Genomic DNA, 18,982 nt, shown 5'->3' with positions numbered 1-18,982 from the left:
GAAACAATGCCACTGCAGTTTGGCTTTCTACGTCAGTTAGAATTCAACAAATCTTTTAGCTACTGGCAGTGACAGGGCAAAATGTGTTTTAAAAGAATCCTTTGGGCCACTTGCCTGTTTAAAACAAATTAGTTGGCATTTCTTTGTGCAACTGTAAAACTGTTTGAACATTTAAATTTTACAAAATGCATACTTTAATGTTAAGTTTTATTTCAAGAATGTTATTATTCAATTGTAAATGTTTATGGCTGGTGGTTTACTTATTAGCTTAACAGTATGCATGCTGAACTGGAATAATTTCAATTGCTGGCTTCCACCTTTTGAAAAGTTACTGCACAAGCTATTGCTACCTTTAAAATAAACCTACAGTTAAAGGTTTGTAAGACATTGCAGTAACTGTTTCTGGCATACCAGAAGGGGCTGTCTGGAGTCTGCACTACCTTAAAAATACACACACATTTGCACACACATTCAGGACAATGGAAAGTTATTAACCCATCCTAGAAAATGCTTAGCATTAGTGTCTGCATATGTGTCTACAATAATCAGAACACATTTTAATTACTGCTTTTAGGACTACAGTGGAAGGCGCTGTTCTCCTTCCAAAATGGGTAAAACTTTAAAACCACTGGCAGCCAATTTCTACAAATAGCCTGCAGCTATACAGTATAAATCTTATTTGTACAATACAAACTAAACGGATATATCAGTCTTGTGATATGGCTAAGATGAAATTACTTCACTCCACTAGCAAATACAGACAATGTACTGACTACAACCAAGGAGACCCAGGGTTTGATTAGTATTTCAGTAAGCTACTGGAGCTAGCATGGGTATGCTTCTCCTGGTGGGCAGAGTGTGGAAAAGAGCCATTCAATGCCATAAACCCTTAGGGGGGGTGGTAATGCAAAGAAATTTTGCCACCAAGGTGCTTACATATTAGCCATCATCATAGGTGTACTGGAGGTTGCACTTACACAGGAAGGGTACAGTGCATCCTACAGTGATATGGGCTACTCGTTTTCCACCCAAGAAGTTAGAACCTACAACATATGGCCTAATTACCAGGATGCTAGCTGAACACAATGCAAACTCATGGCTGCTTGGATGATAGCCTTAGAGGTTTTACCCATGCTGAGAATACTTAAAGCCAAGGAGCAAATGGGCTCAAGTCCAATAAACAGTGGCTGATGGCAATCAAACATTGAAGTAAACACCATATGGAAAAAGTGATGAGATGACAGCCATAGTATGCGAGTAGCGGAAGTGAAAACCCAGCTCTGGGTGCCAAGGTCTGCACTAAATTGCTTCCACAGTACAACGAGGAGGAATAACTATTATTTGATGATCAGGGGTGTGGATTATGAAACTACAGTCATTAACCATTTATTAAACTGGTGGCTGCAGCTGGGCTTGCCTGTTATTTTGTCAAGAGGAAGGTTAAAGTTCTTTACAGTTACAAATCTAGCTTTAGTAGCAACTCTGCTGAGGTTGAGGTGGGTGAGGTTGAAGAGAGAAAGACTAAGCATGGAATCTCTTCTCAGCAACACCTCTTTTCCTCCGATATAAATCCTAACCAGAAGGGGAAGACAGGTAATTTCACTGGACTGAAGGAAGGGGGATAATTGGGGAGAGGTCATTAAAAAAATAATTACTGATAACCCAGTGTAACTGGTTAAGTTTGTAAAGAATGCCACTAGGACTTGGCAAACTGTCAGGACTGAAGTACCATTGCGTAAAGTCATATGTACTGTCTTTTGGGGCAGGGTGGGAATAGTGTCAGGACTGTTTATTGTTCTGAATCAGGTTAAGTATTTAAGGATCCAAGCCATTACTACAGTGAAATGAGCATTTCAAGAAACAGGTAATTAAAAGGAGAGAGATGAAAAAACAGATAAAAAAATGTAGGACAAGCAACTCTCACAGAGACGACAGCCATAATTAAAATGATGTTAGTGGCACCAGTTTGTAAACAGTCAGATATCTGGTGATTTCTATCAAAGAATGCCTTGGAGAGGATAAAGATTTACCAAGATGGAAGAAAAGCTAAAAAAAAAAAATTAAATTAAAAAGAAAAAAAAATAATGAACTACAAGTCAGAAGGAGGGAGGTACGATTCTTCAAACAGTACATCAAAATAAACACGAGAGCCACACAGTGACCTTTCTAGGGAGAGCAGAGTGGGACACAAGGATAAAAGAAGGAAAGCTAAGTAATGATGGCAGAAGATAAAGGGATGTTATGAAGAATGTGAAGAGGGGATGGGAGGCACACCGATCTTAACTAGTTTGATTACAGCTGTGTGCTACTGCTGCGGTTTATAGGGAGGATGCTATGCTAAATGGTTTGACAACTTGACTGGTTTGGCAAATGGCCAGGCTTGAAGTACCATGGGGTAATGTCTGTTGTAGTGTCCTTTTGCGGGCAAGTGGAAGAAAAGTTGAGGACTGCCCAATGTTTCATATGATAGCAAATAAATATCCCTACAAAAAAAAACGATCTATTTTGAACTTCATTCCCATACTTTCACATAATCTGAACTTAACTTTATTTTTTTGCAAGGGATACAACTCTATGTAGCTCCCATATGGATGGGAAATACCTTCACATCCCAAATGTTAAAGACATTTAACACTCAGATTGCACTAAGTAAAGAGAATGCTTGTTTTTCAGTTAAAAGCAATTCCCTTTGGCTGCCTATTAAAATGTTGGCACTCAAAATGCTGAGTTACTGACATGCCAAAAAAAAAAAAAAAAAAGACAGAAAACTCAGGAGAAGAGCAAATCTTGAAGATCACTCTTCTCTCTAAATGTTCCCAGAACTTACATATATCTACTGTGAGATCACCATACCTCAGAGAAAAGGGAATATTCAGAGAAATGGCATCTCAAGACGTCACATGCACAAGTCTGATCTTTCAGCCATTCAGTCTCCATATTTCAGGACTCACTCTAGCAGGTCCTGATATTTCAAACAGTACCATTCCCTTTTCTTTTACTTACTGCATCCTCAAATGCAGGGGTAAAACCAATATAGCAGGGTTACAAGGGTGCACATGCCCTGCAAAAATTAGCTTTGTAAATGGTGTTCAACTTCTCACTGCAACAGTAACCTACAGCTAGTATAAAATATGGGTCAGCAACTCGTCAGTGATACGCTGGTTGGCAAGATGCAATTTACAAAGCTTCATGTGCAATATTGGTCTTGATGCAATAATAAAACCAGTCTGAATAAACTCCAAAAAAAATAAATAAACACATCCAGTTACATTGCATTATGCTTTCTTGACAGAAGGAATAATCAATATGCCTAACTAGTCTACCCTTCCCTCAGAACTTACCTGTACCATACCCTGTTCACCTGTGTACTCTACACCACCCACGTTAGTAATGCATTACAATGGTCAAATTCTTCTCAGTAAACAAGTGCTCCTGCAGATCACTTGATCCTCTGTACCTATATCATGTCTATCTGATATCTGATCTCTACTTAGAAAAAAAGGAGTTTGTAAGTTACTTTAGTTTTTCTTTTTGTATTTACTTGTGTATAACCATCTCACCCTTATTGTACAAGCAAGTGCAATCCTCATGCGGAGTGCATCCGTATTATGTCTTGGCAATGGAATCAAATCATTCCTCCTATCTTCTTCCCTGTTGGCTTTCCTTTGGGTTCCTTCCAGCAACCTCATTTCCTTCTTGTATGGCATCCAGAAATGCAGAGTACTCAAGGAGAGAGTGGAGCAGGGCCCAGCAGAGCAGAGTACAGTAATATCATTACCACCCTTCTGGAGGTATGCAATTAGCATGTAGCACCCCCAGCATTCTGTTGGTTGCTACCATTGCCCTCTTATGCCACTGGTGGTCCAGTCTACATGCATTCTATGTACTTTGATCCTCTTCCTGCTCTATTGCCTTCAATTTCACCCCCTTAAATAAATAACCTCAAGTTAGGGTCGCTGGGGCTCAGGTGTGATGCTCTCCATTCGTCCGCAATGAATCTCAACTGCCAGCTTTCAGCTTCATTAAGCAGCTATTACAAATCTATCCCCAATACTTCCCTAGGCTTTTTCCCCCAATCTTTCCCTGCTGTACCAAACACTGTCATCAGATAATTTATGATCACATTATTTGCTCAGATTTGCCTGAAATAAACATATTGAAGAATACCAGACAACATATTGAAGAATACCAGACAAAAGTGACCATTTCCTGCAGCACTCCACTAGTCACTTTTATTCCCGAAATTGATAGGGCATAGAGGTTTGTAGTGAGGAACACGTAACCCTGCAACAATCTCACTCCTTATTCCTGACCCTATGCTTAACCCTTATAGTTGTCCTAGCAATCACCTAGCTGGGAAATAAAGGACTTGCTGAAAATCACAGAGTCTACATCAACCAATACTTAATCAATGATATTTATCCTAATCACAAAACTAGATCTAGGTTTGATAGACAACTTCTTGACATGAGCTCATGTTTTCTACTGTCCTACAGACTGCTGACCCATTTGAAAGCAGCCAGGTTTTCCCTAAAGATTCCCTTCAAGACTTGTCGCTCATAAGCTAATAAGCTTAAACTCCATGGATTTTTCCTCTTCCAGCTCATACAAAGATACTGCAGTTGTTGTCTTCCGGTATTGAAGCAGTTCTACAATGATTGGCAATCTTTTGAAAACTTCCATTCAGGGGATTTGCCAGCACACCAGATGTGTTCCTGAAGACTGTGTGAGGTGGCCCATTTAGTTCCTGTACTATAGTCTCCTTTAGTAAAGTCATCATTCATGCTTTTTGTGCTGTCTGTTTGCTGCTCTCCTCACTCTGCCCTACTTCCCTTCCAGCATGGCATCTGGAAGGGAAGTACCACTGCCCCCCCCCCCCACCTTCTACATTCTCCATCACATCTTTACTCAACCTGGCTAAGCCTGCCCCTCCTTTCCTTTGTTCTGGTATACACTGAAGACTGGCTTTGTGCTACCTTGTCACCGGCACCATTACAACTTGCGACTTGGCTACCCTACCTTCCTTTGTTGTCTTTCTGCTTCACTACTTACAGTGAGCCTCTTCATCCTCCTCCTCTCTAACCCGCCCCCCCATGTATGCCTTGTCTTCAAAAAAGAATAACATGAAGCAGAATGCCATTTTAAAATACCATGCAATCAATCACACCAGTCTATCGTTAATTAACCAAGTTAAAGTTGAGAAAAATTAAAAAGTAAGAAAATTACTGCAAATACATTTATACATAGTATTATAATCACAGTACAGACCAAATAAGGTCTGAGTCAAAACCTGTGCATGTAAAACGTTCAGTATTAATTGAGATTCCAACCTTAAACATTTAAAAGATCCCCCCTCTTAAAAGCAGTGATCACCAAGTATTTTCACAGTGAAAGCACCTTATTTATTGTATAAAAGCACATACACCATGAAAGTGCTCCGTTCCTGTTATGACAGTATTCCATTCTTAGCACGAAAGCACACTCACCATGAAAAACTCCATTCCTATTGTGATAATGTTGTGCACATTCTGTCACAGAATTTGAAAAGTCTTCACTTTCAATATCTGACAAAAGCTATACAATTCTTACTTTCCTAAACACTGACAAACATCACATAGTCTTGGAAAGACTTTAATAATAACCAAAAATATTACTGTCTCTAAATAAAATAAAGAGTGATAAACAAGATACCAAAAATCAATACTGGCATATGTGGTCAAATTAAGCATCAACAGCAGTACCTTGTAACTGAAGATAATATTGGACATTAAAAATAAAAAACGCTAAATAAAATTACAAAACTGAAACAAATCTAGACCTAGGACAGTTACCTTTATCTAGGCTATCTGCCCTAAGGCATTTATAAGCCTAGCCCAAAGTTTTTCAGGGCTTCCCCCACCCCTTATGTTAAATACTGTGCCCATTATGTTGTTTGTTGTCCAGCAGTGACACAGAGATGATTCGGGAGTATTCTGTAAACCCCCCATCCATCCACAAGATTTCTTTCTCTTGAGAAGCAGGCCAGCGGCTGCTCCCATGGACATGGACTTGGATTTTTTTATCCAGGAGTGGGAAAGTCTCTGGGTGACAAATCTATCCTCCCAGTATCCTCCTTATATAGTCCCATTAAAGGCTTGGTAAGTCGGCTGATCTGGATAGTAGTTGGATTTTTTTTTTGTGGTGGAGCATGTCCATTAATTCCGGGTTGGACATGGCCTTGTATCATCCACAGGTGGTCTCCTCCCAGGCAGGCGGTATGCGACTGAATAGAGCTGGAGTTTCTTCAGTCTGGCAGCATATAATAACAGATTTTTTGGTCCCTTTATCCTTTTGTGAGACTTTTTTGGGGTCTCTCTGCTGCAGCTGTCGGTGTGTGATGCACATCCCGAGATGAGGGCATACTACTGAGAATCATATTTGTCTGATAAAGTGAAAGTACAGGGGACTTGATGATCATGATTGAGTCTTCATGAATCTCCTTCATGATCCAGGTGTCTTAATGCAGAAGTAGTAATGAACCACTTTAGCAATGTGAGGTGTCAAAGAAAAGTCCTGATGATAATCTCTTCCCTTCTGAGTGGATAACCTCTCTTCTGTGCTTAGGGTTTGGCCACCTTTATGGTAGAGATGAGGATGTTTTTGCTTGTTTTGACAAGATTTTTGTTTACCATTTTCAGGCCACCAGTTATCAGTTGTTGAGATCCCCACAGTGCTCCTTCAGTCCACTGTTGTTTCCACATATGCAAACTTAATGCTGCATCAGTCTATAGTGCTCCAGTTTCTCCTCTGTAGTCCTCTTTGTCAAGCCTGTAGCTGCTGACAACCCTGACCACAAGAGACTTAGCCCCCGACACCACTTGTGACCGGGCTTGGCCTGTGGGGGCACCAGCAACTCCTAACCCTGGTCTCTCGCCTTAGCCAGTTTCTCTAACATTTGGCTTCTGTCCCATATTCCAGCTTAGGTGGGTCTTTTATATTTAAGCTGTAAAGTTTCGGGTAAGTTGTATGTGGGCACCGGTGTGGCTGTATGCGGCTTTTGTTCCCTCATCAATGGCCTTGGTGACTGTTTCAAGAGTGACCATCAAGTTCAAAGGCGGTCACCTTGACTGACAAAAACTGGAGTCGGGTCCAATGTCTGCAAGTCCCCCTGTCTTTGTGTAGGATTTGTGATCCTCTCCATCCTCCATACCTTGCCAGGCAGGTTAAGCTTATTAAGTGATAATTTCAAGGGTCCGTGAAATTACCGCCAGGAGTGGGACCACAGTTGCCATACGCCACTCCTTGGGCACGTACCCAACTGTTCCAATGTTGTTTGAATGACATGACTGGCAAACTGATGTACATAAGAGTACATAATTTTGTTGCTACCCAATAAAAATGATGCTTCCATTTAAAAAGTGTGAATCTATTTAGCAAGTTTGGGGTGCCCTTAATTACAAACAGAACCTATGACAATAAAGGCAAAATACAGTTTTAACCAAAAACTGCCACAGGATACAAGGAACTACTTTTCTGAAGTAAACGTTGTCAGTTGACTGACAGCTAGAAGCCATCAAATCCCCAAATGACTTACCATTCCTGCAGGAAGGTTTGTTTCAAATAAATTGGTGCCAAAGTCATGGACTGAAACAAAATGCCAAAAAAATGCATTACTGTATCCTTTGGGAAGTCATCTAACCCAGGGAACTACCACATTGACAATACGCCCCTAAGAGTTGACCCAGCTGTTCAGAGTTTGGGAATTTATGTGTACAGTGACCTAACTTTTAATCAACATGTGACTATTGTAAGAAACTCCTTTAGTGCACAGTTTACAAAGAAATTGTGTCCGGATCTAGGAATGTCATTGCCCTCCTTTACTCAGCCCTCATTAGGGCAATCATTAAATATAATGCCCCTTTGGCATGCATCTGTCCAGACACATACAACAACTGAATGCCCACAGAGATACCTTACTAACAGGATACAAGGCCTGAAACATGTCCTACACATACCGAATCAAAGCCCTGTCACTATACTCGGTGTCCTACAAAATGCTAAGCGGTGACCTGTGTCTGGCATACAAGGCATCCTCTGATCCATTAATGATGGATTTACTGCACATTAGCAAATTAAATAACATTAGAAATACTCAGCCTAGGGATCTACACCTCTTCTGTAACATCAGCAAAATGGTTTAGAGGGACAGGTATATCTTGCAGAAAGGTCTATATTAGAAGACCGAAAGTTTAAAACCGCGAACGCTCTAAAAAGCGAAAATGCCAGACCTTGAAATCATTATTGTGGTGGGGGTGCGTTAAACATATATTCCAACTTTGAGATCGCACTATAGTGTACTGAGAATTCAAAAAAACACTTCAATGTCCATCATTTTCACGATTTTAAATTTTCGGTCTTCTAATATAGACCCCTCGCAGAGGTTATCACTTCACTGGAGTAGAATCCCTACCCACAAAAAACAAAGTTAATCCCTACCCATATTCAACAGCAACTTGGATTTATGAAGAGGAAACAAAAAAGTTGCGCCAGGACTGCCCCTTGTACTATTAATGGACATAGGCAGCTCGTAAATGCTTTATGTCCCCTCAAATTATCTATGATACCAGTTATTCTCATTAGGAGAAATACATAATTATCGACCATGGGATGGGAAAGGCCAATCTAACTGAATGGGACAGGTAAATTTGAGCCCCAAAATGGAAACTAGCTAGGATTAAAATGACCCACAAAGGCAATTAGCTTAGTAGTTACCTATGAAGCTATAAGAGTTAATCAAGCTATCAGTCTAACAGGGAGAGAGTTATGAACTGTTATTTTGAGATTCTAAGGGAGGACTGTGTAACTGAGCTCTTCCCCACTGTGTTGCAATCTCAGAGGTGTGTGGAGGTGGGGGACACAGCACCCTCATGGGGGTGCAGGGGGCTTGCCCTCCTGCAAAACTGTGTGTTTTTGTGTCTTTGGGCTTACAAGATTTGAGCACTTGGGCTCGATTTTGTTAAGTTAAGGTTTTGTTACTTAGTGATTAAAATATAGATCTTTATGAATATAGGAAGAGAAGGCAACAAAAATAAGGATGTTCAAACAATGTTTCAACCTCGTGTTTGGCCCAAAAGACACACACACACACACACTACTGAAACAAGTCTAAGATTTTGGTTGTACTCTGGAAAAGTATTTTTTGCAACATTTCCAGTCACCTATCTAAACACGTACCTTTCCTGTAAAATTAAAATTAGACTGCCAGACTTTAAAATGTTAAAATCTGTGCGTGATTTTCTTTAATAATACAATCTCAATTTTCAGAGTCATGTATCTTAAGAGGCATAAATTTGCTATGCAAATGTAAGGTGGAAAAGGAGAACTGTAACAGGTAGAAAGAGTCCTTACCTGAAAGCATTACTTCTGCATCATAAAACAAAATGCTTTCATAAAACACTTAAATTCAACAGCTTATTGTCCAAACTATCCAACTCATCAGAGTTGTCAACAGAAACAAAAGTCGCAGTCTGAAAAGCTTCCACTCCTACATTCATTTTAGCAAAGGAATAATGTAATGGAGTTTCCCACCAAACATCACATCAATCAAAAGAGGCAACTTAGAAGAAATCAAGTGTATAAACAAAGGAAGCCCCTTTACTTAAAAGACAGCAGAGAATACATTAATAATAGATCTGAGAGATTAATCGACATTAGTTCCTTCATCTGCTGTTGCTATCCTCCTCTACGCTAGCATGGCTAACCTGTTGTTGTCCGAGTTTCAAAAGATGCACCATCTGTCAAATACTGAGAATGCATCTGCTGTGTCAGCAGTTCTAGACACAGCAATATAGATATTTTCAAAACATTACAAGACGGCCTCCTGCCTCCAAGTAAGCAGAGATATGTCTGTTGACATCACCACTTCCACACTAACAATTTCTTCCTCTCTGACTTCCTGTCGGAGAAGCAGCAAACCAGTGTAATAATTTTCAGTATCCTTTGCAAATTATACTTCCTTTCAAGTTTTGCTTATTCAATTTTGTGAGCTTTATTATATAAACACATATTTTCTCTTTATAAAAATCTTTACATTCCAAATGAAGAAATCTGGTCTTCAAATAAGCAATTTTTGTTTCACCTTCTTATATTACTAATTATGTTTAAACAGTACCTTAAGCCAACCCATAGTACAATTAAGGGGCACTTTCCACACACCCCACACATCAGTTTCCCCCAGAGCAGAATGTAAATTATCCATAGGAAGATCACGTGGTAGAAAACTCAGCAACATCAATGGCTAAGAATATATACTATTAATATACATTTCAGCAGAATAATGGCAGAGATTCAGAGACAAGCTGCCTAATACACAAAGCCATGCAAGTGCAGTTTACATACTTGGCAAGTTTGTCCAATTCACACAACCCCCTGCTGCCTAGAAGCATAGCCCTGCTACATAGGTGTTTTGGACAGGGCCTACAGTAATGAAGCCTCATAAGTAGCCCAGTGTGCTGATCATTTAGGACTGCATAGCACAGATGTCCCACAAACCATAAAACCCAAGTTATCCTAAAAAGTCATATTGAAAATGCTAATTGTACACCCTTATGTAGCAGAGTGGACAAAAACACTTTATTGGGAAAAATCTGCTTCGGGAATTAGGACAAGTTTACTATCCTCAGATAGCCAATCCAGATAAATATTAGTGAATGTGTATGGACGTCTGTGGTTGTTTGTGCGTATATCTGTTTACAGGGATAGTGTGATTTAAGGGTCAGTACATGAATGTTTAATATGAGTCTATATATATGTGTTGTGTGTATGTGTGAATGTACATGCATGTGCGTTATGAATGAATGCTGCCTGATGGGACCTGCATCTTGTATGAATGGTGAGATTGTGGTTGCAATGTGTCCAGCTACCGAATATGTATGCGTCCGTGCATATATGTGTGTGTTTAGGTCTGTGCATCTCTATTTAAGTCTGTGTGTCAGTGTCTGTGCAGGAGGCTTTGTTCTACTTAGCACTCCCTAGTTAACAGCTGTAGGGGAAGATACAGAGGTTTCCATGTCCAAAGGCACTTGAAGCAGGTACAGTATCTCTGATACCCACAAGTGTGTATGTGTGTCTGCATGTGTTACTGTGTCCAGATATTTATGTATGACTGTCTTCTTTTTATAGTGTGTTTACCAAAAGGCTTACATCTGTTATTGTGCATGGTGGGAGTCTGTCACTACAAAGATGTGGGGGAGGGTATAGTTATAAACACGTATAAGCATAATAAATTATAAAATTACATACAAATTTTATTCAGGTGGGATGCAATTTAATGCCAAGAAATGCACTCTGATGCATTTTGGTTTTGGAAATAACCATTATCTTTATGATGCGTGGAGTCTGCATGCCCTCCCCGCGGTTGGGTGGGCGTTCGAAAGACATGTGTAAATGGGTGTACCTTCGCTGAAGATTGAACGTCGAGCTGGCAACTCGGCGTTCGTGAAAATCTACTACCAATCATTAGCGGACTGGAGTTCCACTGTGGCGACCCCTAACCAGGAAAAGCCAAAAGACAACAACAACTTAAGAAATGAATAATGAAACTTTAACCTCAGTAAGTTCTACGACAGATTTAGGATACATGGTGGATGACGCTTTGGCCTTTGATGTTCACATCAAGACAGTGGTGAGGAAGTGTTATGGTCTTTTAAAAGGCATCCTGAGGAGTGTCACCAATATTCAGAAAGAAGTTTTGATCTTGCTTTTTACCTCTACCTTACTGACCATTACGGAATACCGTGGGGTTTTCTGTTGTTATAACACTTGTCAAATAAACAGACTTGAAAGAATCCAGAAGATGATAACTAGGCTAGTGAGAATGGAAAATAATCAGTTAAAAATAGAGAATGGATAGTCTTTCCCTCCGGTTAGCTATAGGCTTTTAAGAAGCTTTTAAGAGACCTTGATTCTTGTATACATTTCACCAAGAAATGAAACATTAGGTAAGGAGTGCTCTCCTGTTTGGTATCTACTTCTCTGAAGTCCAGTCCAACATGAAGGGACTCTGGCTGACAAAGTTCGCAGACAATTGCAAGTTGAGAGATATTATTAACTCCCTGAGTGATGTTGACATCCTACAGAAAGGCCTCACTGAGACTAACAACCGGTAAAACAGAGCCAGCATACGGTGAAATCCTGGAAACTTTATTGGTAAAAAACAAAAAATCACATACCGTTTTTCCGGGTCAGTACTACTTCATCGTGATTAGCAAGACAATAAATACATCCATCTGCAATATGATTGGAGGAGTCATTGAGACCTGGTCACCCAATTTTACAATCCATTTTCTTATTTCCTTTTATGATATCTATGATCGGCCAGATAAACAAAAGAACTTGAGATCGAGTCAAAGTGGTCTGCACAAATTGTGGTTGCTGAACCGTAATGTTGTGTTTGAATATGATCATGATGTTGCTAATATCATTCCTGACCAATGCTTATTTTCATTTCGGAAAGGGAAAACCTTAGGTTCCTGTTTCAATCTTTTCAAACACAACATTACGGTTCAGCAACCACAATTTGTGCAGACCACTTTGACTGGCGAACCACTGATAGGCTGTTACCCCTGTGGTCATTGTACTAACTGTAATAGGATCACACAATAAAACAATTTTCCAGTAGGAATTGTTCACTAGTACACGATCTCAAGTTCTTTGCTAATTGCAGCAGAAAGTGGGTTGTTTATCTGGCCACATGCTCTTGTGGTTCATTTTATGTTGGTCAAACTTCTAGACCGATGAGAATCAGAATATCTGAACATATCTCACTCTGCCAACTTTTCCTTCATGATCATAGACATCATAAAAGGAAATAAAAAAATGGATTGTAAATTTGGGTGGATGTTCCCACCAGGTCTGAATGAACAATTTTGATGTCTTGCTAATCACTTCCACCGTATGTGATTTTTGTTTACCAATAAAGTTTCTAGGATTTCACCGTTTTGTCTGTTTGGTAGATTTGTTCCATTGAGCCGTGCATTTCCACCGTGCAGGAGTACCTTTTTTACTACTAACAACTGGTGTCAGAACCATGGCCTTAAGCTCAATGCCAAAAAATGTGTCGTCACCCCTTTGGGAAAAAAATGGTTCTCATGAATTACCACATTGATGACAGTCCACTGAACACAGAAGGAATTATAAGAGAACTGGCAACACAGGTTGACAGCAACCTCTCTTTTGACCACTACATTGCCACTGCGGTCAGAAAGTCCTTCTATGTGGCACATCTCATTACTAAGGGTTTTTCATCCAGGAAGGAAGAGGTCATTGTCTCCCTCTACTCTTCCCTCATTAGGCCAATCATTGAGTACAATGCCCCATTTGGCATGTACCTCACTAAACACCTGCAACAACTGCAGAGGCCCCAAAAGTACCACACAAAGAGGATCCTAGGCCTTAAACATTTGTCCTGTATGGACAGACTAAAAAAACTCCAACTGTCCCTGTCTCACACTGCATACTTAAAGGTGATCTCTGCTTGACTTACAAATCCATGTCTGACCCAGCTCTGTTAAAAATGCTACATCTAAAGAAATCCCAATCCCTCTGCACCACACACTCCAGAGACCTCAACCTCATTACCACAATCAAAGAAACATGCTGAAGGGACAGGTTCAAAACCCAGAGACTGCCCATGCTATGGAATATACTTCCCATACATGTCAAGCAGAGCACCTCACTGGCCCTCTTCAAGACAAATCTCGATGAGTGGATGGAAAATAGAAAAATCCACCCCAGGGATAACTCCAGTGGCTTTACTCGACAGAGGCACTGGGAACTAAAGTTGGGTGGCACGATGCCAGGGTAATCCACCCCAGGGATAACTCCAGTGGCTTTACTCGACAGAGGCACTGGGAACTAAAGTTGGGTGGCACGATGCCAGGGTAATCCACCCCAGAGATAACTCCAGTGGCTTTACTCGAAAGAGGCACTGGGAACTAAAGTTGGGTGGCACGATGCCAGGGTAATCCACCCCAGGGATAACTCCAGTGGCTTTACTCGAAAGAGGCACTGGGAACTAAAGTTGGGTGGCACGATGCCAGGTAATCCACCCAGGGATAACTCCAGTGGCTTTACTCAAGAGGCACTGGGAACTAAAGTTGGGTGGCACGATGCCAGGGTAATCCACCCCAGGGATAACTCCAGTGGCTTTACTCGAAAGAGGCACTGGGAACTAAAGTTGGGTGGCACGATGCCAGGGTAATCCACCCCAGGGATAACTCCAGTGGCTTTACTCAACAGAGGCACTGGGAACTAAAGTTAGGTGGCATGATGCCAGGGTAATCCTATGGGCTAGGCTTGTAAAGGCTCCAGGGCCATTAGCCTAGTACACACCCAAGAACCTATTAGCAGCATCTTGTGTTACATTTTTTGGGACATAGATCACACAATTATGGTACTACTTGCATAAAAAAGTGAAACATGGCAAATTACAACTACTTCAGTCCTCTAAAGAGGCTAACAATCAACCTACTTGGTCAACAAATGAAAATGGTCCCCAAAAAAAATATAAGTGTTCATTGTAGCTGGGCAACAGGCTTTGACTTTTAAAGGAGAGTCACCATTCCCACAAGAGGAGAAAATATACTAGACCTGATCATCACAAACATGGGACAAAAAATGCTCACACCCCGAAGTATATCCCTCAGGAGACTAGACCAAATTAATCCTCACTGAGATCCACATCCATCCCCCCCCCCAAAGCAAAAAGACCACAGAAGAACTTCTTCAAACAAACAAACACTTTTCTTTTGATTGAGTAGTATCCAGGCCAAGGCCCCGCAGCCGGTGGAAACCACAAACCAAGCTGCTAGAACTTTCACATGCCTCTTACGAAATGGTATGGACCAGTTGGTGACTGCCAAGATCCAAAAAACCAAGGCCTTTCCAATTAAAGGAGGCAATGGCCTCAATCTCTACAACCACAAACACAACAACAAGAGGAGAAAAGAAACTACATGAGAGCAAAACCCAGGAAGGCATCTCTGATCAATAAGGCATCTCTGATACGATCACTTCAAAATCACTCATCACTCATAAAAAGAAAAAAGGCCAACTCACAAAAAAAAAAACATAAGAGACACAAGCTTTATTAAAGAGAAACCTTCTTTAGCTATAAATATGGGGAGAATTAAACCAATGCTAATCATCAGACCAAAATGATACAAAAAATCACTGAACCTCACTACAGATACTTCCAATGGCATGGCAGATAGTTCAGTGCAAATTATCCCAAACACAGAAGATCCCACCCAAACATCTCTACCTAGCTCAGGTGAGAGCTGCTCTCTTTAGCAAAAGAGCAGCATCAATGGGGACCGGAAACACGGCTCGGCCGATTGTGTCCTACGGTGTGCGGGAAACTGCTAATACACACTCAATGAGGACTTTAATCCTAGCATTTACTACAGGATACATACCCAAAGAATGGCGTGACGTATACCCAAAGTCCACTCCACAAAGGCGCTTCTACGGACCCTGAAAATTACCCAATAGCTTGACTTGCCCAGTCCTTGAAGCTATGAGGAGGATCATAATGAATCATAAGCCATGGAGACCTACAGACACTCGATCCTACAAGACATTATTTTGTCAAGGGTAGCAATTTGGCTTTGTCAATTTTGGTCACTTTTTTTCAAACAGTGACTAGGCTGGTGATGGAGGTAAGGCAGTTCACACAGCCTATTGATGACAGCAAAAGCGTCAGCACACCCCACTCCACAAATAGAAAAGCTCACCAGCCATCATGTAAACCCTCGGCAGCCAAGATGGAAGCTGTAAACTGGCTCAAAGACCAAATGTCACAAAGTTTAGAGTGCTGGCTCCACCCCACAAGACCCACAAGCGCTGTTGCAGACAGGGTTTCAGTTCCCTAGCCCCCCATTTTGAGAATATTTTTCTGAAGTGCAGGCAAAGGCAAAATTGTTGGCATTTGCTTCAAAAGATGACAGCAACCTGATGGGATTGTGGCTGACAAAATTTGCAGATACATACTCCCTGCACATCATATAGAGGAACATAACTGGTGCCAGAGTTTATGAGAGAGGGCTAATAGTACAATAAATGGTGCCAGATACATGAAAGAAAGCTACATGAAAATACTTGTAACATAGGTAAATCCATTAAAAGGTAAAGAAGCACAGGACCTGGATAGGTAATCCAAGTAACTGGGATGAAGAAGCATTGAACAAAGTGGACCAAAGTTGACAGTAACCATTGCCCACCACCTCATGATTGGATTCCACATTGATTCAGGAGTCATTGTACCCTGTCATTGTCACTCTGATCACCAATGATTCCAGATCCAGACCATTGTATATGTACGCCCCCCTGTACTCTCAGCTTACCCAACCACCTCTCAAAGTACCCTCACATTCGGGATAAGGGCCCAGACATATGTCGAAAGTTGACTGAGAAAAAGTTCCTCACCAACTGAAGATACCGCCTGCTCAGAGGTGATTCAGCTGCTCCACTGGCCATGTCTCTGTGCCACTTCAGTCAATGAGATGCCATCTGAAATCAGAAACCTGTGCCACCACGAGCAAGAAAATTAAACCACGACACGCGAAAACTCCAACCTCAAAAAATCCATTAATCAGAGCCAGACTCCCAAGAAACTTAAACAGAATCCCAGTATATGGAGGGGGGCTGGAGGGAACACCATGTCAGACAGAGACTCTCCGACACTATGGGAGAGAAAAATCTTAGGCAGAGGGAATCCCTCACTGACTCTCTGGATGAATCACAGACTTGAATGGGCAGGGAGAGATTTAGGACAAATCAATGTTTGTGTATTCTCATCCTAGAGGGCAAGCAAAAGCCACACTAGCCTATATAGGCCTATGAGAGTTCATACTTCTGTGCACCAACTGGAGCTGCCATTCTTATCTAAAACAAGAACCCACCACCTGTAGAACAAACAACCCCAGCTAATACCCACATGAAAAATTATTTAAAGAATAACACTACATAACACAAATAATCATAAGCAATTATGGAATCCACGTTGTCCAAAGAGTCCCCAAATCCATCAAAATGTACCATAAAAAGGTTAAGACTGTTTAGTCAAGTTAACAAAACAAGTTTCGTACCCTCTGCAGACAGTATCTAAAATATAAACCATGGATCATTCGGATACTTATTACGGGACCAGGGCCAAGGGGAGACACCGGAGAACTACAAATCAAGTTTACATCTCTAAGAGAAACACCAAGTGCATGCCCATTCTATTGTGGAGTGCAAGCTACTCTTTTCCAATACTTTACGTGCCACCATCGCCTAATAAATTAAATGACTGACTACAAGTCTTCTACTCAACGATTTGAGACTCTAGTATCTCTCTTTGCGAAATGGATCCGTGTCCATTACTGGCAAGTAACTGGACATGCACAATTTTCATAACTCGCATGAAAAAATGCGTGTTTATGTATGCATGCAAGTCACATTACCTATGTATATAATCCAATGCCCAAAACTGCGCAGTGATGCTCAAGTAGCAAGATAAAACCATACCCCAGATATTAGTTGGAGACCCAGTAAAGTCACTTACAGAGACTCACTGACATTACAAACAAATAATCAGAGTCCAGTAGCGGAAGTGGATTTTTTCCATCTCCACCAATGTCAGGCCTTTTTACGTAACTTACAGTAAGTTATGTACTCTGGATTTTGCAGGCTGCCACCAGGGGGATGGGAAACTTCAATGTACTTCTTTAAAACATATAACCAACAGCCAGAAGTGCTTGAAAAAACATTACGGAGCTACTTGTCAATCAGCCTTAAATGCCAGCGGATGCAAACAAAAACGCAAGCTTGCAAGTGTTGCTGCAATGTAGTACATATTAAACTTAAAAGCCACTGACACATTTGACAAAACCTGCAAGTCCAAAATATGTGCTGCAAAATGATGGCATGCAAATCGGCAACTTATGCAGAAAATACGAAAACTCCACGCCCAGCAGCAACTTTCGGACAGCGCTAATTAAAAGACTGAGAGGCCAACACTTACTGGGGAGGGGGCTATTCTGGCAGGACTGCCACTCATTGTTTTCTCTGCACCAGCAGTAGAATGTTAACAGAGCCCCTGCTCTGCACACGGCTCGTGCCTGCTTCGTATTACCTACTGCGGTCGCGAGACAAGTTGCCTAAAATGACCCGGCGTAGCCATCGCGCGCAGCCACCCACCCATCCATATTTGTGGTCTCTTGGCATAAAAAGTTGGGTCGTGGTACCCAGCTGGCGCTGCGCCTGTTTACCTGTTTGGAGCTGCAGAGCTGCCGCCGTCGGCTTTAAGTCAGCTGATGGTCGGCCCTCCTACGCTGCCACTGCCGTTGCTGAGTTGCTCGATGCAACCGAAGGGGTTGCATCAGCCCGTTTTTATATGGATCCCAGGGCTGGGAGGGTTTGGGAATGCGGAACCGTAAAGTATTGCCAGGAGCGTACGTCAGCACAGATAAGGGCGGTATTTGAAGCAGTAACTAGCCAACTAACTTTGCAATCCTAGATCGGGACCTTAGCAACCGCAAACAAATAACAGGAATACAGAAACCGTGGCTGAGAGGTTGCCTAGAAAATCCCATTTTTCCCGAAGAGGCAACTCCGCCCCAGGGGATGCCCTTCTATTGTACACATGCATTCCTTTCATTATTAAAAACTCTCAGTGCTAGCTTTCAAAATAATAGTAAACGCTATCAAAATGATCATTTCATTACTTCTTAAGACCCCCCACACACACACACACACACTGATTTTGATTTTCAATGCAACAGACACAACTCGTGTTTAGCTAGTGTAATAAGGCTGCTTCCTGTGTCTCTAGCTCCCTCCCTATACATACACACATAAGGTTCTCCCTTTTACCCGAACTTCCCAACCTCCCTCACTTCTTGACACATACCCTCACACTTCTGCTGTTTTCAGGTTTTCCCTCCCAAGGCAAATTCAAGTG

The 18,982-nt window shown here is 41.4% G+C and overlaps 1 protein-coding gene across 1 annotated transcript in view; it reads right to left on the bottom strand.

Annotated features, from left to right (window-relative positions):
• The window catches only part of JDP2 (Jun dimerization protein 2), a 160,437-nt gene extending 141,999 nt beyond the window's left edge, over positions 1-18,438 (bottom strand). The window contains exon 1 of the mRNA XM_044073915.1: positions 18,291-18,438. The gene's annotated coding sequence lies outside the window, so the exon portion shown is untranslated. The remainder of the gene's footprint in view (positions 1-18,290) is intronic.
• Positions 18,439-18,982: the final 544 nt, after the last annotated feature.

Source organism: Protopterus annectens, chromosome 6.part0 (assembly GCF_019279795.1).
Source record: "Protopterus annectens isolate FY-2018-M chromosome 6.part0, PAN1.0, whole genome shotgun sequence".
In the NCBI taxonomy this organism is placed as follows: Eukaryota; Metazoa; Chordata; order Ceratodontiformes; family Protopteridae; genus Protopterus; species Protopterus annectens.
This window is presented reverse-complemented; position numbering and strand designations above follow the sequence as displayed.